Source organism: Rhincodon typus, chromosome 5 (assembly GCF_021869965.1).
Source record: "Rhincodon typus isolate 14 chromosome 5, sRhiTyp1.1, whole genome shotgun sequence".
NCBI classification, from domain to species: Eukaryota; Metazoa; Chordata; class Chondrichthyes; order Orectolobiformes; family Rhincodontidae; genus Rhincodon; species Rhincodon typus.
Window position 1 is genome coordinate 102419976 of NC_063336.1, and position 22528 is coordinate 102442503.

The window sequence follows — 22528 nt, forward strand, 5'->3', positions numbered from 1 at the left end:
CCCCTTTTCTGATGAAGGGTCTAGGCCCGAAACGTCAGCCTCTCATCTCCTAGATTGGCCTTGGTTAAGCAGCCAGAAGTTCATTTAAATAATGTGGGAAAAGATCCTTTCCTTGACTAGTTTTCCCAACCTCCCCCTGACATACCAGAATGTGAGAAACAGACACTGTCCCCAGGGAAGTTCAGTCAGTCTAGTGATTTATATCTGCAGCTAGCAGAGTAATGGTTTTGTACAACTACAGATGCTTTATAAAATCTTGCAGATTGGAAAAAAAAATCCGTATCAGTCAAATGGCAGTGGGCATTCCAAAACTTTCAAGAAATGCTCAGCAGGCCAGGTGACATGTGTTAAAGGAGAGAAACGGGAGATGGTGGTGTGGTTATAATGGCCTGGATTTTCATCCTTACGGAAGGGAACAGGACTTGGGTGCCTTGATAGACATTGCCAGAAATATTGGGATTTTCATTCCAGTGGAACATGGAAGTGGGTGCTCATGGAGTTAGGCCATTTGACCCGAGAAAACATGAGGAAGCAGCCACAGGGGCCAGCAGGTTGGGGGTCGGCCATTTAAAAGGCCTGCCTTGATACAGTGGGACTTTATCCCAGTTAGAATACAATAGAAAGACACTTGCGCCCTTGCTCCTCATAAACCTGCATCCCCTACACTTGTCATACCCTCTCCATGCCACCTCGCATCTGCCAAACACCACCAATGATTCTTCATGCCCCTGCCCATTCCCCCCTCATTATGTATCCTTGGCTGAGAACCCACACATCCGTTACTCTGTTGAAACACCTGAGCCTCTGCTTGATGGGCAGCTTTGGCTTTTTCATTCCGGTTATCAATTTCACAATGTTTATTTACACAAGCTAAGAGTTTTCAAGTATCTGCAGTTTCAGCTATTGAGACATTGGGTCTGGATGATTAACATTTTCATTGCTCTGTAATAGAAATGAGACTTTTTTTTAACATAGTGGAGAGTTTTCAATGAATGACTGTTTCTTCAAAAGCTTTTTTTTAAACACGTTCACCTGCCATTGTGGTTTTTTTTGCTTCTGTTTGGTGTATGGTGGGTGAATTGATATGGAAGTGCTGTATCCTGGTGTGGGGGCATGAGGAGCCATAGGCGGTAGGCAAACAAGCGTACTGTGACATGTTAGCAGCTTTAACATGGGAAAACATCCGAAGTCACTTAATGGGAACGTAATGATGGACAGAGAGACTGTCATCAGGAGGGAAGAGAGATTCCATGATTGGAATACATTTAATTTTTCCAAGGCTGTAGTGTCAATGGTAAGGCCAATATTTGTTGCCCATATGTAATTGTCTTTGAGAAGGTGGTGGGAGATTGTCACCTTGAACTGCAGTTTGTTGGTTGTACGGTTACCCATTGTGCTGTTCAGAAGGGAATTCCAGGATTTGATCTCACAGTATTGAAGGAACAACAATACAGTTCCAACTCAGGATGGTGTAAGGCTTGGAGGAAAGCTTGCAGGTTGTGGTGTCCCCATGCATCTGCTGCTCTTGTCCTTCTAGATGTTAGTAGGTTTGGGAAGTGCTGTTGAAGAAGTCTTGGTGATTTGCCGCAGTGCATCTTGAAGATGTACAGACTGCTGCAACATGGCGAAGGGAGTGGATGTTGAAGATGATCATTGGGCTGCTGAGAGAATCCACTGTCAGGAATGCAGGGAGAGTCTATGATGAGGATAAGGGAGAGCATCATTGAAGGTAGGAAAAAGAGGCTGTAATCTTGATTGAATTAGAATTGAATTAGGTTTGTTGTCACATGTACTCACAAAAGCACAGTGAAAATTTTACAAGTTGCAGCTTATGGTGCCATCTTAGGTACAAAGGTACCTAGGTACTGAATGTTGGTACAAAGCAGGATGTGAGAAAGATCAATGATTAGGGATGGGATGATGATGAGAAGCTGGTGATTTGGGCTGCGAGAGGCCAAGACTTTGTAGAGAGACCAATTGTTCTTCATTGCCCAAAAGGAATATTAGAAAATGCACTTATCTTGTGGAGTCAGTCATTCCCTTTCACTGCCAGTTTTCCATATGCCTGGGAAATTATTGCTGCAACAATGAATTTTAAATTGAGTTCTCACATGCACTGTGATGATTTAAATATGCTACTGAAATATCCCACTTCTCAATGGCAGGGTACTCACATATCCCAATATCTGCTGCAGTCATGTAGACAGTGGCCATGAGTGAGGTCTCATTCCCCATATTTAACCTGCTTAGCCATCATGGGATTAAGGGTTTACTATTGAGGCCACCGATCCTGGAGATAACCAACCATGTTTCAGCAGTAGGTGAGCTGAAGTTGAAATGGCATTATTGCTGCTGTGGAAGTAGGTGACCTTGGTCAGCTCAAGGTCAGGTAGCTTTCTAAGTCTTGTCAATGGATAGGTTCAACCTGAGATAGAAGCGTAGGGATGGAGATGGAACAGAAAAGGATGGAATTCTTAACCTTCCTTTCCTTTGTGCTATAATTTTGTCATCATCACCTAATCCGATCCTGTACCATATTAGACTCCATTGAAGGCAAATTAGGCTATAATCAGGTAGTGAATAAATAAGTGTTTGAGTCAAATTGGCCTTGTCCCTCCAGGAGGGTTAGTGTAAAATGGGGTCTATGTGTTTGCTGCCTCCTCTAGTTGGACTACTTGAAGCTGTGAACATATTATGGCTGGGAACCATACTCTAATATATAGAATCCCAACAGTGTGGAAACAGGCCATTCGGCCCAACAAGTTTACACTGCCCCTCTGAAGGACATCCCACCAAGACTCATTCCCCTAATTTCCCGTGTCTAAACCACCTAGCCTAAACATCCCTGGGCACTATGGGCAATTTAGCATGGCCAATCCACCTAGCCTGCACATCTTTGGACTGTGGGAGGAAACTGGAGCACCCAGAGCAAACCCACGTAGACGTGGGGAGAATGTGCAAACTCCACATAGACAGTCACCCAAGGGTAGAATCGAATGTGGGCCCCTAGTCCTGTGAGGCAGCACTGCTAACCACTGAGCCACTGTGCCGCCCATATAGGCTGATGGAAAACCCAGTTCTTGTGGTATTCTCACCCTTTGCATGACTGTCTTGTTTTAATCATATTTTGTGTTCACTTCTGTCTGAATCTGATTAGTCTGTGATGACATTGTGTATTGATCTGATTAAAGGTTAGTCAGGTTTAGGAACAAAGGGTCATTTGGTAGGAAAAGCAGATTTGCAAACAAGAAAATGTTAAACTCTTCACACCAAAGCATTTTACAGGCTATTCCTCAGGTGCCTTGTGGGTTTTCATCAGATTTAAATAAATGGGAAGTCAAAAAGGCAGTGAAATACTGTCAGTGTATTTGCATATTGATCTATTTAGAACATATCTTCAATTTTTATCTGATATAATATTTATTCATTGAAACAAGCTGTGTAATTGCCAGGAACTGGACAATAACATAAAACAGTATTTCACCATGAGAAGCTCCCCTTCTCCAATATCAAAGTTGTTTAAAAATACATGAGTGGCCAACTGTCCAATTATTTTTCTATTTTCTCAGACTTCTCCATTTTCCATTATCTCTTTGTATATCATTAAAATCACTTTATTTTTAGTAAATACAGATTTGTGAAAAGGGGCATTGTGAGTCTGTGTTTATGTACATACTAATGTATATGTATCTGTGTATGAGAGTAATTATTAAGGTGCCCAAAACATAGAATGTGGAGTAACCATGGAGGAACAACGTAATCAATATGAGGTTTTTAATTTTAATTTCACTTCCTTGTGTTCATTTTTTGAAGAGCCTGAGGTACAACAATAAATGTAAAGTCTCGTTATAACCACAGCTTTCTGTAATTCATTGTTAACACAGCCCTTTTAGCCTTCTATCTCTAAATTTATAATCAGTTAAATCATCCTCGTGATTACCATTGTTATACCAGAGTGACTTATTCATGGCCTATCTGTCCTTGAACCTGTTATCTCTTGTGCTCCCTTTTCTAATTATTGCATATCCTCTAGGAATGCCATTAATATAAAGATCCCAAGTCCTTTTAAGTAACCAGTTTGAGTTGACTTAGCTTCAGGTCAGTTGCTTTATGATGGATTTGCAATGAATGCATTTGTTCTGCAGAGAGAATCTTGCTAATGGTTACACAGTTCTTTCTTAAAAAAATGTTTTCTTTATTATTTGGAGTTCTTAGCTTATGTAGCATAAAAACGTGACCATTTTTCATTGATAGAGGTCAAAAGCATGATTCATTAAAAAAAACAATTTTCCAGTCCATTTCACTAGCAAGAAAAAAACGTAGTTGGATTCTCTTCACTTCTAACATCTCATAGTGTTTTATTTCACATATGATGGAAGGTTGAAACACATTGCTTTATAAAATAGGGCTACCCAGCATACTGCTAACTCATGTATTTTTAAACAACTTACATAACGGAGAGGGAGGGCTTCTCATGGCGAAATATTATTTTATTTTCCCGTTCCAGGTAATCACACAGCTTGTTGCAATGAATAAATATTATATCAGATAAAAGAATTGTGATTTTTTTTGCTAAAAGACCATAAATATTTTAAATCGAATGAATAACAGCTCCTGATACAAATAAGACATCACCCTATTATGTTGGAAATCATTATATTTGTTTACAATGCATTATCAATGATTTCAAACAATTGTGCGTGTGTAAAGATTTTTATTTTCCAGCTGTGCAGGGCTTGTAAGGAATGAAATGTGAAGGTGATAAGGGTAAGTATACACAAGGTGATCAAATACTCTACAGAACACAATGAGTTCTGATCTTCTGGGACCATGGAAAACACTGAGCAAAGATACGGGGGCTAGGCAGTATGATAGCATGAGGGATTGAACAGCATTGAGAAACACTGGAGAACTTTCAATCAGGAAATTAGATTAATTATGGTGATAAAAAGAAACAATATGTCAGCAGTTGCTGGAAATCTGAAATAAGAACAGAAAATATACACAAATCTATTATCTTCTGCAGAGGGGAGAGACAGAATTATGTTAGAGATTTATACAGCCTCTTCAGAGCAGGAAGCTGGAAGATAAGTGAGTCTCACAACTCAAGTGGATGAAGGGTGGGGGAGAACAAGAGATAAAAGAGTCAAGAATGCAAGTAAAATGGTTCTTTGTGACAACAGTTGTAAGCTGTAAGACGATCTGTTTAAAGAAGGAACTTGTGTTTATATATTTTGTCACTTTTAGGACTTGAAAGTGCTTTACTTCTAGTGGATTACTTTTGAAGTGAAGTCACTATTGTTGTTTAGGCAAAGTGGCAGCAAATCTACACTTAGAGAAATCTGACAAACAGAAAACAGTTGACTAGTTAATGTGTCTTTGATGAAGGAAGGAGTGTTGGCCAGAACGCTCAGAGAACTCCGTGCTGTTTCTCAAAGAGCGTCAAAAGACTGCGCACATGCACCCAAGAGAATGGAGTCTCAGATTAACATGACAGTCAAGGGAATGTACTCCTTCAATGCTGATTTGAACTGTCTCTCCAGATTATATAAGAAAATTCATAGCAGGGATAATCCCCTCCCTTTTTTTGGAAAATAGATCCTGTTACAACTGGAAGAACTGGGCAAAAATCCTGAGTGGAAACTCTGACCTGAATTTGGAGAAGGTGGCTGAAAACCCACCTCTGGACCAGAAAGCAGGAGGCAGCCATATTGATTGGGACCTAGGAAAGCATATTTCCTGTAGAGTAATTAACTGGTTGTCTTTGGGCCACCAGTCAATTACCTTAAGAAAATGGCCTGTCCTCCAAGAACTGTCAGCTCAATCAGAGGGATTGTAGCTCAACAGTGCCACCACTAACGTTGGCTATTTTTGAGGCTATTAGTCAATTTTTGACTAATTTTTTACTCTGTGCTCTTCCTTAAAGACATACAAGGCAATTATTGCACTTCCCTTTCTTCCCCTGGCCACTTGTTACCTGTTTGAGAAAAACTAACTCAGACCTCCCTGATCTGTATGCTTAGGTATCCCTGTATGGGAGAATATTAGTTCTGGTTGACACCCTTTCACAAATTTCCAGGTTTCAAACTTCTGCAAAGGTCAGTCCTAAAGTAGATGGTGCTCCAAGTGGCAGTAAGCGCTTGGCACTGGTGCTGGAAATGTACTTACAATGCTGATCTGACATTTGTTTTATTATTTATGCATGGTTTTGAGGCCAACGCAAGCTAGGCCTGCATTTATTGTCTATTCCTAATTGCCCTGGAGAAGTTGGCGGTGTGCTGCCTTTTTGAAAGACCGCAGTCCTTGGGGTCATGACTTCACCACTGCAAATGTACTGACAGGATTCCAGATTGCATGTTATGATCATGTGGACCGCTGGAAATCCCTTGGGGTCCCAGGATTCATGGAATTCGGATGGCTAACCACTATATGGTTTAATAACCATGCAGATTTACACATTTATTTACAGGGCTATTTGGTCAGGTCTAACACTTGGATAGAAACACTTTGAAGTGTAACTGAGTCAGTTGATCACAAAAGATAATCATTTTGTTGCTTACAAATCCTCAAATTTGATTCCTCTAAATGGTCTTAAAGGTGAGGGGCATATATTATACTTGGTGACATTGGGTGCAGAATATTCGTTTTGATACAAGAGCTTGCGCTGTTTCATCCACTATAAGTTAAATAGGTTTAACGCCTCCCTTAAATTTGTGCAGGAAAGTCCTGGGAATGTATTGCGTGCGCACGGAAAAAGCAATAAAAGTTTCTGGCCCAAGCTTCTAGAAATTTTTGAAAAATGGTTTTTGCAGTGAATGCAGTGCAACACCATGACTTGGCGTGAGGTAGCCTCTAGCAGTTTGTATAACTGGCTCCAACCCACAAGTAAACAGACCAGGCTTTTCACTTGGGCTTGGTGTTGTGGTGCGGGGGGTGGTGGTAGCATGTGGGGGAATGAATCATTTACTGAGATTCTCCATTCCTGATGTAGCTAATGATAGTTTGGCTAACTTTCAGGTTGCAACCAGCTGTGAGGCCCTCAGGTCAGGAGGTGGTTCCACCAGCATGGGTCATAGTGCAAAATAAAAGAAACAATTGATAGCTTTTCTTTAAAGCTTTGGGAGGGAAGGCTAAATCCACAGGCTGATATAATTGTGGTGTATCCTGAGGGAAGAGGCGAATTCATTATGTATCTTTCTCTGAGCAGCCCTGGTTAGCTGTTAAATCCCTGTTGCTGTCGCTGCTGCAATGGCTTTATAGCAATCATTTTGGCTGCAGGTGTGGTGCAATGCCATATATATTGTATAATGGGACATGCAATTTCCATGTGTCCACATGGGTCCTGTAGTGGCTCTTGTCACCCAGTGTTAACTAGCATGTAGTGTATGGAAAGCTAATAAACCATTACCAGGCACTCAAAGACAAATTAGCTACTCACAGATGCTGCAGAGTTATGAGATAATTTTGGGAAGTGAATGGGGTGAAAAGGTTGGATTTGTCACAGAGGGAAAGTACCCGTGGAGGTCCTTTTGGAGCCTATGACTTCATTACCATGTCAATTCTGGGAAAGAAATCCTGATTCAACCCAGCAGTTGTTTGCATCCATATGGAGCTGATGAGCCTGTGAATGAATAGTGAATGGAGTAACTGCTGGAATCTGCTCACAGCTTTGTTCCCATGAAAGAAACCATGAAGCTGTGTTGTACAGATGGTGACAATAGGATGAAATCTGTCAAAACCATACTTACTCTATCCTTCTGTCTCTTACCTCTTTTTCTTCTTTCTGTTCTCTCTCTCTCTGCTCTTTTACTTTTTTTGTCACTGTCTTTAGTCTTTCTTTCTTTTGAATGTTTTGATTAACTCTGCTTTTTCTCTGTCAATTCTTTCCAGCATTTAAAACTTTCTTTTCACTAAGAATAACATGCAGTACACTTTACACTGACAGGGTAAAAAGAGAATCTCACCCTGTTTTTAGTGGAGTGAAACACATTCTTAGAAAAATATTAACAGTATTTTAGACCAAGGAAATCTTGATCAATATGTTTACAACTGCGTGCTACCACCAAGAGAAAATGTAGCATTTTGTGAGCCAAAGGAGTGAAATCCACTCAGAACTTCAACACAATGGGGGAAAAAAAATTATGTCATTCCTGTATGTTATTGTGAAATGAGCTCATGGCAAATGAGCAATCAGTTTTACACAGTGCTTGATTTTTTGTTTCAGGTGCAATAAGTTTTTCTAAACAGTGAGATTTACTTAAGAAATTAGTTCATCTGGCTTCGTAAACAGTGGTAATCATACTGCAGCAAAACTCCATATACTGTTGCTCCATGGCCTGAAAATAAAATGCAGCAATTCAAGAAAGAGAAATTTGAAATTCAAATCAATGTTTCCTCAGAATTTAACTCCTGCTTCACATGAACTAAAGGAACATTTCTTCTCACCAGTCAAGATTTCATGAATGTGTATATTAGTGACAGTCCTTGAAATGTTCGTGTATTCCAGTAATGCTTAGGTGAACTGATCTCCTCAAGGGAACCCAGCTTGCAGACAAGCTGTCCAAATGTCTGCAGGAGATAGCTGACAGGGTGAGATCTCTGCACAGGACCCAGACATCCTGGCTACAAAGGGGAATATCGCGTGCCATAAAGGTGGCGAGGTAAGCTATGCAGATTCCGAAAGCGAGCATCTGTTCCCATCACAAGTTGTTGTCTTCACAAACGGTTACTCCTGTACTGCCCATTGTACATTTTAACTAATGGGCAGCTGACACACCGAGTTTACGTGCTGCTCACCAGTTCTGGCAGCCAAGAGGCTAGAGCCATTTTGGGAACTGGGCCTAATGTACAGAGCAACAACTTCCCAAACTGTTGTCCCAGTATAGAGTCCCAAAACTGGGATGGTCCAATATCAGGCAGCCCGGAGGCAGCAAGGTTAGTGTTTGTGGGAAGATGTTGGTTTGTCATCTTGAAGGGAATGAGGTTTCAGATTATTGATTGGAGAAGCACACTCATTTCTGCTAGCCCCTCAAAAATAATTTTAAATTATCTTATTTATATATGAAAAGGGAGTTGTAAAATTGGCAGCAGCTGAAGTGTTTATGAGTATGAAATGTTTTAACCTCATTTTGAAACCCTCAACCCCAAAAAAATCAATCCCCATCCTCCTCCACGTAGCCATGTTTTAAATTCCAGAAAAGTTTCCTTTGATTATTCCCTTCTTTCATCAGATTGAGTGTGTTGAATATTAAAATAAAACAAAAAACTGCAGATGCTTACAATCTGAAACAAAGGCAGAAATTGGTGGAGAAATTCAGCAGGTTTGGCAGCATCTGTGGAGAGAAAGCAAAGTTAACATTTCAAGTCCGGGGATCCTTCTTCAGTGCCCAGTATAGGAACAGGAGTAGGCCATTCGGCCCCTTGAGCCTGCTCCATCGTTCAGTAGGATCATGGTTGATCAACATTCCTCATGTCCATTTTCCTGTGTTTTCCCGTAACCCTTGATTCCCTGATTGATCAAGAATCTATCTACCTCAGCCTTAAATAGATACAAGGTCCCTGTCCCCACATCTCTCTGTGTCAAGGAGTTGCAAAGACTCACAACCCTCTGAGAGAAGAAATTCCTCCTCATCTCAGTTTTAAATTGGCACCCCCTATTCTGGTCCAAGACTCTCCCATGAGGGGAATCATCCCCTCAGCATTTACCCTATCATGTCCCATTTCAGGAGTTGACAAACGTAGGGTGAAATGCAAAGGGTGTAATGCACTGTTGAAGTTGCCGTCCTCTGGAGGAGATGAGAAAGAAAGTTCCATTTACTTTTGTAGGTGGGGTAAATTGAAAATAGGATTAGAATAGTTAGATGGTTACCTTTTACTGGCGCAGACCCAATGGGCCAAGAGGCCTTTGTCTGCGCTGTAACCTTCTATGATTCTGTAACAAAAGTGTCCCAAAATGTTACTTTGAAGAGCAGGAAAGTTATATTTGATGCTGTGGGTGGTCAGACCATGTGCTTGCTGATCTGCTACACTGATGCTTCAATGTAATGTTGATCTGAAATTCTTTGCTGGACTGTAAAGTCAATCCTTTAACTATGTTATAACTATCTCACTTCTAACTTATTTTTTAGACACTGTAAGTAATGCGACTACTTTTCCTTACATTCCTCTTTAGTATCCAATGGTACTTGTACCTCAGATGGCACCATTCCAGGCAGTCATTGTAAAAGCTTTTCACTGTACTTCTGTACTTCTGAACAATTTCCTGTACACGTGACAATAAAGGATATCCTATTCTATTTCATTCTATTTCTTTTCTATTTTATTTCTATTCCATAGAGAATGCTGGAGAAGTTCTGAAGAAGAGTCATACCAGACTCGAAAAGTTAACTCTGTTTCTCTGTTCACAGATGCTGCCAGACCTGATGATTTTCTCCAGCATTCTCTGTATTTATATCAGATTTCCAGCATTCCCAGTATTTTGCCTTTATTTAAGTTAATTCTGGTGCCGTGGCCTATATCTGTCCCTTAAGCAATGTCACAAAAAATATTATCTGGTCATTACTGCATTGATGTGGGAGTTTGCACAACAGTGGCTGTCATGTTTCCTACAGTAAAACATTCACAACTGTTTCATTGGCTTTAAAATGCTTTAGGACATCCAGTGATCATAAAAGACCCATGAAAATGCAAATCTCACTTTTCCTTTTCAGATGAATGAATGATAACTTAATTATGAATATATTCAAAGGGCTGAATGGCCTAGATTAGTTCCTACTGCCTTTAGCTATTTCAATGCCATATCCTTTTGTAGGCATAAGCATAGTGTCAGTAGATTGGCTGTCCCTCTCTCTGCTCCTGATGATTCAGAGGGACATAGATAAGGTGAGTAGCAAAGGTCTTTTCTCTAGGGTAGGAGATTTCAAAACTAGAGGGCATAATTTTAAGGTGAGAGGGGAAAGATTTAAAAGGGACCTGATAAGCAACTTTTTCACTCAGAGGGTTGTTTGTATTTGGAATGAACTGCCAGAGGAAGTGATAGATGCAGGTATAGTTACAACATTTAAAAGACATTTGAACAAGTTTATGAACAGGAATAGTTTAGATGAATATGGGCCAAATGCAGGCAAGTGGGACTGGTTTAGTTTGAAAACTTGGCATGGACCAGTTGGACCAAAGGGTCTGTTTCCATGCTGTATGACTTTATGACTCTATACATGGTCATTCACCTAGCTTCAGCTACAGTCTCTCAGACCCCCTTTCAATCGGATAGCACCTGACAGCTGCATTTGTATGATGTATTCAGTTCAACGTACTTAATCACATGGCAATGTGGAACTATCATTCTCACTATATGACAGTTATAGGCAATCTGATCACTGCTGGAGTTGAGGGAGGTGAAAGGCAAACAGAGTTGGGATATTTTACTTCATTCTCATTGACAGGATGTAGGAATTTCTGGACAAAACAACATTCATTGTCCCTCTGGCAAATGACCATCATGAGCCACTTCAGTCCAAATGATGAAAGTTCTCCAACAGTGCTTTTGGGAAGAGAGATAGTTCCAGGATTTTGACTTTACCACCATGAAAGAATGGCATTATATTTCCATGTCAGGACAGTGCATGATTATGAGGGCAGCTTGGACTTGATGGTGGTGTATTCTCCTTGTTCTTCTGGTGCCAGGGCTCATGGATTTGAAAGGTGCTGTTGAAGAATCCTTGGTGAGTTGCTGCAGGGCATTTTGTCGATGGCACATACTGATGCCACTGTGGGCTGGAGGGAGTGTAGGTTGTAGGTGGTTGAAGTTCTCCAAAGCAATAACTAGAAGTCAGGAAGTGCTGCGTCAATCTTTAAGTGCACCACTTTTGCAAATGCAAACACTCATTGGTTAGACTTAGCATCACATTCTCCAAGCTTCTATTAATATCATCATTCCTGTTAACACTTTGCCGACCTGGCTGTTCCAAATACATGCATGGTCTTTGCCTTTGATTAGATGCATTGACAAAAACATTCATTCCCCTAGTTCGCAGATAGATCATCTTGTTTACAGTTCACAGAATTATTGCTTCCTTTGCAGACTCCTGTCTGAATAATGCTACATTTATGAATCAGAATAGATAAAGCGTTCCTGAGGTAGTGCTGGGGTTTCCTAACTACTGGCTGTGGCTTTTTGTTGCTGGAGAAATGTGTAGTACTCTTTAAATAATTAGTGGAAGGCCATTATTGTGATATATACATTTTCAGCATATGCTAGTGTACAAGTGTACATGAATGAACTTCCTTTAGCTTCCTCTATTATGACCTATCATAAATTATTTCTTTATGTTTTAGCTTACCTTGCCTCACATTGATGTCAAATAAGTTATGTTGGTGAGCATTTTGTAGACTTGCATTCTTGTAGTCTGAGACACTGATACAAATACCAAGATTCTCTTCCATCGCAGCCCTCCCTCAGGCTGGAAAAGTTACAACAGATGTCAGGACGAAGGACAAAAAAGATCTTACCCGCCGAGAGGAGCTCTTCTTGCCAGAACTAATGTGTTGCTCCTTGAAATGCTAATCAACACTATTTTACTGCTCAGTTTGCATAGCAATGGTGGGAAGCGGCTGTGATCACAGCAATTCTTTTGTTATTGAGTGAAAACATTATGCCTGAAAATAAAACCGTTGGACATCAAGAAATTGTGTGATTCCTTCTGTTTGGCAAAACAGCCAACTAAATTTTCCATTCAACTTGAGTGGAGATGTAGAGGCCACTGGGATTGCAACACATTTTGTCCATTACTTTACAATAACTATATTGCAATAGGCTGCTTTATTACAACGAGCTTACTGCTGACTGTGGTGTGTGAACTAGTGGTAAAATATCACAGTAATTATTCCTATTCTGAATTGTCCCCATGCTATTGAGCTACTGCTTTAATAGTGAATGCTAAATTGATAAAAGTGGTGTTAGTCGGTTATTAAGGAACAGGTCTCAGACCAGTACTGACCTGCCTTTTACAGAACCAACATTAATATTAAGTTATTATTGCATGAGCGATTTTGATTTTGGATTTGTGTTGATGAGAAAGTGATGGAATAACTCTGGGTCAGTTGATGCTGTAATTTCTGACTACACTGAGCCAAGAATTGTGAGACTTCTCTACTCCCTTCTCATCTCCCATTGATCCAGCATAAAATGGGAGGTGGGTATTTACGCTTGCATGGCCGGCTTGAACGTAATAAATCAGGTGAATGCTTGACAACACTTTCTTTGGAAGGTTAGGCCCTTGCCAGGTGGAAATATTGTCTGCAGAACATCCTCCAGATCAGGGGTATGGGGTGGGTGAGGAGGGCTGGAACTGGATGTGTGAATGGGAATGGGGAATGGAAGTTGAATGCAGTTGTGGGCTGAAGATACCTGAACCAGTGAATGTTGCTGGTTTGTCCTCAGCTTTCTTCTTGTTGCCAGAGACAGCAGTGTAACAGCATCCTGTCCTGATGAGGAACCCTGCTTATATTCTCTTCTCAAAGAGTAAGGTTTATCTAAAGTCCTGGAAGTTGCTGACAGTGTTTTTACAACTCTCTAATCTGAAGGGATGAACCAGTGACCTCCAATAGCCTGTTCCCTTAGCTAGCCCCTTTTTATTTAACCAGTTTGACACTCTAAGGATGCAGGTAGGAACTACATCACAATCACTGAGAAACATAATCAAGTTTGTTAATCAACAGGTTGAGAGGTGATCTTACAGAGGTTTATAAAATAATGAGGGGTATAGATAAGGTGAATGACAGGTGTCTTTTCCCCAGGGTGAGGGATTTCAAGACTGGGGGCATATTTTTAAGGTGAGAGGAGAAAGATTTAAAAAGGACTTGAGGAGCAACTGTTTTACGCAGAGAGTAGTTCGTGTGTGGAATGAACTGCCAGAGGAAGTGGTGGATGTGGGTACAGTTACAATGTTTGAAAGATATTTAGATTAGTAAACAAATAAGAAATGTTCGAAGGGATATGGGCCAAGGGCAGGCAGATAGGACAAGTTTATTTTTGGGATTATATTCGACATGGACTGGTTAGACCAAGGGATCTGTTTCCATGCTCAATGACTCTATGACTCTATGATTAATTTCAAAGCATCCATGCAAAAAAAGAAACAATAATGATTGTAAACCATAACAATATGGCTGACTGTAGTATGGTCTATTATTCTTCGTGTAATGTGGACATGAGACAATGTTCCCAGTGGAATAAGTCTTAGAGTTGCACAAGAAGGTTATTTTGGCTCTTGGCTCAACGTCTTTGTTGTAGAAGAGGTGAACAAAACTCTCATTCCACAAAGATCCATTGTAGCTGCAAGATGATTTCGAAGGGATCAAGGCCCTCAGGAAGAATTGTTTTGGGCATTACATCGAAATACATGCTCAAGAAACAGGTCATTCAGCTGCCCAAGCCTGGTCCACTATTCAATATAATCATGGCTCATCTTGTAACCTCAAATTGCCATTCCTGTCTACCCCTGGTAACCTTTCACCTCTTTGCTTAATAAGAATCTATCTACCTCTGCCTTAAAATATTCAAATACATCGCTTCCAATATCTTTTCAGGAAGAGAGCTCCAAAGACTCACAATCCTCTGAGAGAAAATAATTTACAACAGCTCTGTTTTAAATGGGCCAATGCTGTTTTTTTCAAGCAGTGACCCCTAATTCTAGATTCTCCCTTAAGAAGAAACATCACCTTTGCATCTACACTGTCAGGACTCCTCAGGATTTATGTGTTCCAGTCAAGTCATTGCTTTGTTTTAAGTTAGTCTATTAACCTTGGCACTTATGTGGCTGATCCTTTTGACTTTCTCATTCGCAGTTGTTATACTGCTCATCATCCATTTGCTAAAGCCAGAGGCAGGAGTCAGTCTGTCTTCCGCAACTATTTATTTCCATTCCAGCTCCAATCTGTTCTCTCCCCTTCCCAACCAACTCTCCTTACTGAGGAAAACCAACCCTTAAGTATAGTCTCCAATGCACATCAGCTGCACCCGATTATCTCCGGAGCAGGTCTTGCCTCATTCTTAAAGGGAGTAACATTTAAAAGAACAATTATTTTTGTTGCCAAAATATACTTTGTTTGTAGAAGGAAATCTTTATGTACATGCACAGTTAATGAAGCTGTTCAGATCTATACTGTCTTTATTTACAGAGAAGAAAACACACATTGGGGTTTGGCTTTCTTTATACCTACAATTAGACTCTTGGCTTTTGGCTGAGGCCTCAGGGAGGGTTCCATTACTGGATTGGCCCCCATTATGCTATGGCAGAAGGACCTTATATGGTGGTCTTTCCCCAAAGCACCTTGGCGGCAGCTGCCCCAAGCTTTAGTGTGTCCCTCGACACATAGACCTGGGCCTTCGAATATGCCAGTCTGCAAAACTCACTTGGGGTCAACTGTTTCAACTGGAAGGCCAGCAAGTTTTGGGCAAGCCAAAGGGCGTCTTTCACCGAGTTGATGGTCCTCCAGGCACAGTTGATGTTTGTCTAGGTGTGCGTCCCAGGGAGCAGACTGTATCGCACCGAGTCCAGCGTCACAGAGCTGCTCAGGACAAACTGCGACAAAAACCATTACATTTCTCTCCAGACTGCCTTTGCATAGGCACATTCCAGAAGGAGGTGTGTGACAGACTCGTCCCCTCCGCAGCCACTTCAAGGGCAGCCTGTGGTGGCACACATAGTCTGGGCGCGCATAAAGGATCTCGCTGGTGGAACATTTCTCACCACTAACCAAGCAATGTCCCGGTGCTTGTTGGAAAGTTCTGGTGATGAGGCATTCTGCCAAATGCCTTGGACAGTCTGCACAGGGAACCACTCGACAAGATCCACCGTCTCCTTTTCCCGAAGGGTCTAGAGGACGCTATGTGCTGACCACTGCCTGATAGCCTTGTGGTCAGAGGTTTTTTTCCTTTACAAATTTCTCCACGAGGGACAGGTGATATGGGACGGTCCAATTACTTGGAGGGTTCTGTGGCAGCGAGGCCAGTCCCATCCTTCGTAACACCGGGGACAGGTAGAACCTTAGTGTGTAGTGGCACTTGGCGTTTGCATACTGAGGATCAATGCGCAGTTTGATGCAGTCACACACAAAGGTGGCCATCAGGGTGAGGGTAGCATGGGGTATGTTTTTCCCTTCTTTGTCCAGTTCTTTATACATAATGTCCCTTTGGACTTGGTCCATCTTCGACTCCTAAATGAAGTGAAAGATGGCCTGGGTGATTGTGTTGACACAGGTTCGGGGAATAGGCCAGAACTGTGCCACATGCAACAAAACTGAGAGTACCTTACACCTGATGACCGGGTTTTTACCCTCAATGGAGAGGGATCGCTTCTCCCATCTGCCTAGTTTCTGCCTCACTTTGGTGACACACTCCTCTCAAGTTTTAGCGCACGCCCCAGCCCCTCCGAACCAAATGCCCAGCCCCTCAGGTAATCTGACCTGACGGTCAAGGGGAGAAAGGATTGGTCAGTCCAGTTTCTAAAGAGCGTGGCCTCGATTTACCTTGGTACCCAAGGCCTTGTCAAACTAGTCGCAAATGCTCATGAGTCTCTGCACTTACAGTGGATCCAAGCAGAAAATGGAGACAGTAGGAACTGCAGATGCTGGAGAATCTGAAGAAGGGTCTAGGCCCAAAACGTCAGCCTTCCTGCTCCTTTGATGCTGCTTGGCCTGCTGTGTTCATCCAGCTCTACACCTTGTTATCTCAGAAAACGGAGATGTTATCCATGTACAGGGATGCTTTGACCTGCAGGCCTCCTCTGCCTGGAATAGTCATCCCTCTTAGGCTAGCATCCTTCCTGATGGACTTGGCAAATGGGTCTCTACAACACACAAGCAAGGTCAGAGACAGTGGGCAGCCCTGCGTGACTCCAGATCCGATTAGGAAGGTTTCAGGTTTCCACCTGTTGATTGAGACTGCACTAACAATGTTGGTGTAGAGCAGTCGGATCCAATTGCAGATTACCTCCCCAAAGCCCATTTTGGAGACCACGTCCCACATGTACGTGTGTGATATCCTGTCGAAGGTCTTCTCCCGGTCCAGGTTGATGAGGCAGGCATCCACTCCCCTGTCCTGCATGTAGGCGATCGTGGAGTGTGAGGATGTCAGTGATCTTCCAGCTCTATACAGCACAGGTTTGGCTGAGGTGAATTACAGATCCCAGAGCAGACCTGACCTAGTTGGCAATGATCTTAGACAGGATTTTGGAATCCACATTCAACGGTGAAATTGCTCACCAATTTCTAATTCCCTCCCTCTCCCACTTCCGCTTGTAGATGAGGGTGATGATCCCTTTCCTCATGGATTCACTCATGGTTCCTGTCAGAAACGCACAATCATACATCTCCAGCAGGTCCGGACCAATCAACTCCCACAGAACAGAATATAACTCGGCTGGAAAGCTATTACTTCTGGGAGTTTTATTCTTTCCAAAGGACTTGAGGGCCTTTGTCAACTCGTTCAGATATAACAGCTGGTCCAACCTCTTCCCCCATGCTGTCATCTCCATGATAGAGGACAGGAATGACTGGGAACCCGTGCTGTCTGTGGGCTTCAAGTCATACAGTCTGGCATAAGAGGATTTGCTGATCCTCAGGATGTCAGACTGAGATGACGTTACTGAGCCATCTTCTTCTTTCAGGCTGCTGAGCGCAGAGTTCCATTTGTGCACCTTCTGGAAGAAGAAACACAAACACATCTCGTCCTGCTCCATGGTGTGGACCCTGGACCGGAAGATTATCTTGGAGGCCTCTGAGGCAAAGAGCGAGGCTTGCTGGCACTTCTCCTCCTGGAGATCTGCTGTGACATCCACCGCCATCGTCCGCAGAAGGAGCAGGTCCTGCATGCTTTTCTGGAGTTTTGACAGTTCTCCCCACCTCTCTCTCATCTCTGAACACCTTTGAGGATAAAGAACAAGAACAATGAGTACCTCAGGAATGGTGTTGTTGGCAGATTTAGTGATGGTAATAGCATTGAATTTCAAAGGGAGGTGGTTACACTCTCTCTTCTAATAAATGGTCATTATCTGTGTAGAATAAATGTTTCTCACCACTTATCAGTCAAAGTCTTCACAAAGTTAAAAATGGAGTTGTAAGTGTTGATGAATATCATGATAAACTACATTGTGATGTTTGAAATCTGTTTGGAGATCAGGAGATAGTAGGAACTGCAGATGCTGGAGAATCTGAGATAACAAGGTTTAGAGCTGGATGAACACAGCAGGCCAAGCAGCATCATAGGAGCAGGAAGGCTGACGTTTCGGGCCTAGACCCTTCATCAGAAATGGGGAAGGGGAAGGGGGTTCTGAAATAAATAGGGAGAGAGGGGGAGGCGGATAGAAGATGGATAGAGGAGAAGATAGGTGGAAAGGAAACAGACAGGTCAAAGAGACGGGGATGGAGCCAGTAAAGGTGAGTGTATGTGGGGAGGTAGGGAGGAGATAGGTCAGTCCAGGGAGGTCAAGGGGGCAGGATGAGGTAAGTAGGTAGGAAATGGGGGTGTGGTTTGAGGTGGGAGGAGGGGATAGGTGGGAGGAAGAACAGGTTAGGGAGGCGGGGACGAGCTGGGCTGGTTTTGGGATGCGGTAGGGGGAGGGGAGATTTTGAAGCTTGTGAAATCCACATTGATACCATTGGGCTGCAGGGTTCCCAAGCGGAATATGAGTTGCTGTTCCTGCAACCTTCGGGTGGCATCGTTGTGGCACTGCAGGAGGCCCAGGATGGACATGTCTCCTGAGGAATGGGAGGGTGAGTTGAAATGGTTCGCGACTGGGAGGTGCAGTTGTTTATTGCAAACCGAGCGTAGGGGTTCTGCAAAGCAGTCCCCAAGCCTCCGTTTGGTTTCCCCAATGTAGAGGAGGCCACAATGGGTACCGCAGATGCAGTATACCACATTAGCAGATGTGCAGGTGAACATCTGCTTGATGTGGAAAGTCTTCTTGGGGCCTGGGATGGGGGTGAGGGAGGAGGTGTTGGGGCAGGTGTAGCACTTCCTGTGGTTGCAGGGAAAAGGGCCGGGTGTGGTGGTGCTGGAGGGGAGTATGGAGCGGAGGACATGAGGACGAGGGGGATTCTTTTTTGGTTGTTATTGCGGGGACGAGGTGTGAGGGATGAGTTGCAGGAATTGCGGGAGACACGGTGGAGGGCTTTCTCGACCACTGAGGGGGGGACGTTGCGGTCCTTGAAAAACGAGGACATCTGAAATGTACAGGAGTGGAATGCCTCATCCTGGGAGCAGATGCGGCGGAGGCGAAGTAATTGGGAATAGGGGATGGCATTTTTGCAGGAAGGTGGGTGGGAGGAGGTGTATTCTAGGTAGCTGTGGGAGTCGGTGGGCTTGAAATGAATATCGGTTTCTAGGTGGTTGCCCGAGATGGAGACAGAGAGGTCCAGGAAGGTGAGAGAGGTGTTAGAGATGATCCAGGTGAACTTAAGGTTGGGGTGGAAGGTGTTGGTGAAGTGGATGAACTGTTCGAGCTCCTTGTGGGAGCACGAGGCGGCGCCGATACAGTCATCAATGTAGCGGAGGAAGAGGTGGGGTTTAGGGCCAGTGTAGGTACGGAAGAGGGATTGTTCCACGTAACCTACAAAGAGGCAGGCATAGCTTGGGCCCATGCGGGTACCCATGGCCACCCCCTTTGTCTGTAGGAAGTGGGAGGAATTGAAGGAGAAGTTGTTGAGTGTGAGGATGAGTTCGGCTAAGCGGATGAGGGTGTCAGTGGAGGGGGACTGGTCGGGCCTGCGGGACAGGAAGAAGCGGAGGGCCTTTAGGCCATCTGTATGGGGAATGCAGGTGTATAGGGACTGGACGTCCATGGTAAAGATGAGGTGTTGGTGACCGGGGAATTGGAAGTTCTGGAGGAGGTGGAGGGCGTGGGTGGTGTCACGGACATAGGTAGGGAGTTTCTGGACCAAGGGGGAGAAAATGGAGTCGAGATAAGTTCAGTGGGGCAGGAGCAGGCGGAGACAATGGGTCGACCAGGGCAGTCAAGTTTGTGGATTTTGGGAAGGATATAGAAGCGGGCTGTGCGGGTTTGGGGAATGATGAGGTTGGAGGCTGTGGGTGGGAGGTCACCTGAGGTGATGAGGTTGTAGATGGTTTGGGAGATGATGGTTTGGTGCTTGGGGGTGGGGTCATGATCAAGGGGGCGGTAGGAGGAGGTGTCAGAGAGTTGGCGTCTGGCCTCGGCGATGTAGAGGTCAGTGCGCCATACTACAACTGCGCCTCCCTTGTCCGCGGGTTTTAAGGTGAGGTTGGGATTGGAGCGGAGGGAGCAGAGGACTGTACATTCTGCGGGGGAGAGGTTGGAGTGGGTGAGAGGGGTGGAGAGGTTGAGGCGATTGATTTCTCGACGGCCGTTGGAGATGAAGAGGTCGAGGGAGGGTAGGAGGCCTTGGGGTGGTGTCCAGGAGGAGGGGGTGAGTTGGAGGCGGGAGAAGGGGTCAGTAGAGGGAATTGTTTTTCCAAATTTTGCCTCAGGAAATTCATTGCTTGGAGGAGAAGGTATAATAGACGTACTTATGCATGGTTTGTGAAAGTAAGCTAGATAAACTGTGGCCTATACTTTAACGGTTTGGATGAACGATAGGATGGTTATTTGATTGACTATAAATTATTAAAAGTTTACAAAACTTCATGGAGCTTTCCCCTGGGAGGTTAAATAATTGGGACAATGTACAGTAAAGGATTGAGCAGAATAGGTCTGGTGAATTTGTGCTTGAAATATCATGTGGAGCATGCTGATCTCTGCCCATTAATTCCCAACATGAGTTCCAGGTGTATGCAGCTTTGTGTCAAAAGCGTGTTTGTGAAATCTGCCTTATAATAATTGTTTGAATACAAAACAAGTACTAAATATGGGATAGAAATAATAGGTACTTGTGGAAGGGGCAACTTATTTGTTGATACAGTAGCCAATTCAGTGTCAGTGGTTGCTGAAATTCACTAATGATTATGGCCCTTCAGGACTTCCTCTCCTTTCTGAAGGACTCATGAGTGGTGAGGAGGCTTTTATGTCAGCAAGAAAGCAACAATAGCCATGACTTCTCAGTGAATAATCCCAGTTTAATACAGGACCAAACCTTACAGTCGCCATTTGATTTTATTCAGCGGACTTGACAAAAGCAGCCATCAGAAAAACAAATTAGAGTTTTCACGGAAATTATTCAGAGGGCTCGTTACTAGAATTTGGAGAGAAATTTGATTTCAACTCTCTGCATCGTAAAGTGCAATCATCCAAAAAAAAAATGTTAAATTGCAGTGGCCTCCTACATTTTCTTTCCCTCTGTGATTATAATTAAGAACATATAAAGATAATCAAAAACAGAAAGCACTGTAGCAGCACACCACAGCAAAAAAACAGTGATTTTGCAGGTGTTAGTTACAATTCCTGTTACCAGTGTTTGCTAAAATTGACAATAATTGGTCTAATAAATTGAATTTTACTAGTCAAACTGCATGGGACGAGAGATATATTAGCAAAGGAAACACAACGAATAACCTTGTCCCATCATCCACATCTTCTCACTTCCTTCAAGAAATTTTAGAACATCTGTTTGCACAAATTAAAAAGAGAAGTCTGTTTTTTTTTTAGAAAGGAGAAATGCAATTTCTAAGAAAGGAGGACGCAAATGTGTACACAGAAATTCTATTAAGCAAAAGCTTTTATTATTAATTAGGATGTGGTTTGAGTACTTCCGATGAAGAAAGTGATGTAAATGTTATGGTAAATACTCCACTCCTCTTCTTAGCTGAAAAGGTTATTACAAAATAAGGCCAAGCCTGTTTCCTTTTTTATGATGTGCTTGGCCACTCGAAATTTTTTTAGAGAGTGACATGTTCTCAGGTTTGTTTATGGCTCTCACTGTTGTTGTTTTTTTCACTTTATCCCCTTCTGTTAAGTGGGTACTGACTCCTCATTGGTTTGTTTGCCATGTGCTGAAGTCATCCTCTGATAAATAAGTGTGTGAGCCTAGGTGATGGGTTGTTCATTGCAGGAAAGTATCCTACAGAGCTCAATCCTACCCCAGCACAGCAGGCACATCTTCTTATAGGAATCACTGAATAAGGAGCAGGAAACCTAACTGTTTTTTCCTTTTCTTGCTGGGATGGGTGCGGAAAGGGAATGGGGGGGTGGGAAGTGTGGGGGGAGGTGGGGTTGGTGCTGATGCCAACTGGTATAACCATCTGTTGCCCTGTTGTGATCAGCTAGCTCAGCAGACAGTGAGGATCAAAACATGGATCTTCTTATCCATATGGCATCGTACTGCACTACGACCAGATGTCTGTACTTTCTGTGCCATTGGGGAACTTACAGAGATTTTAAGCCAGAATAAATGGCAGCAATTACTTATCCATCTGATATATACAGTAATGAATATATGCCCTAATTAGTATTTGTTCTGATTAATATATGCTCTGATTAAAATATACCCTGTCTAACATATACGTGGAACAACATATGGCTTGATTAATGTATGTCCTGATTAACACATGTACAGATTA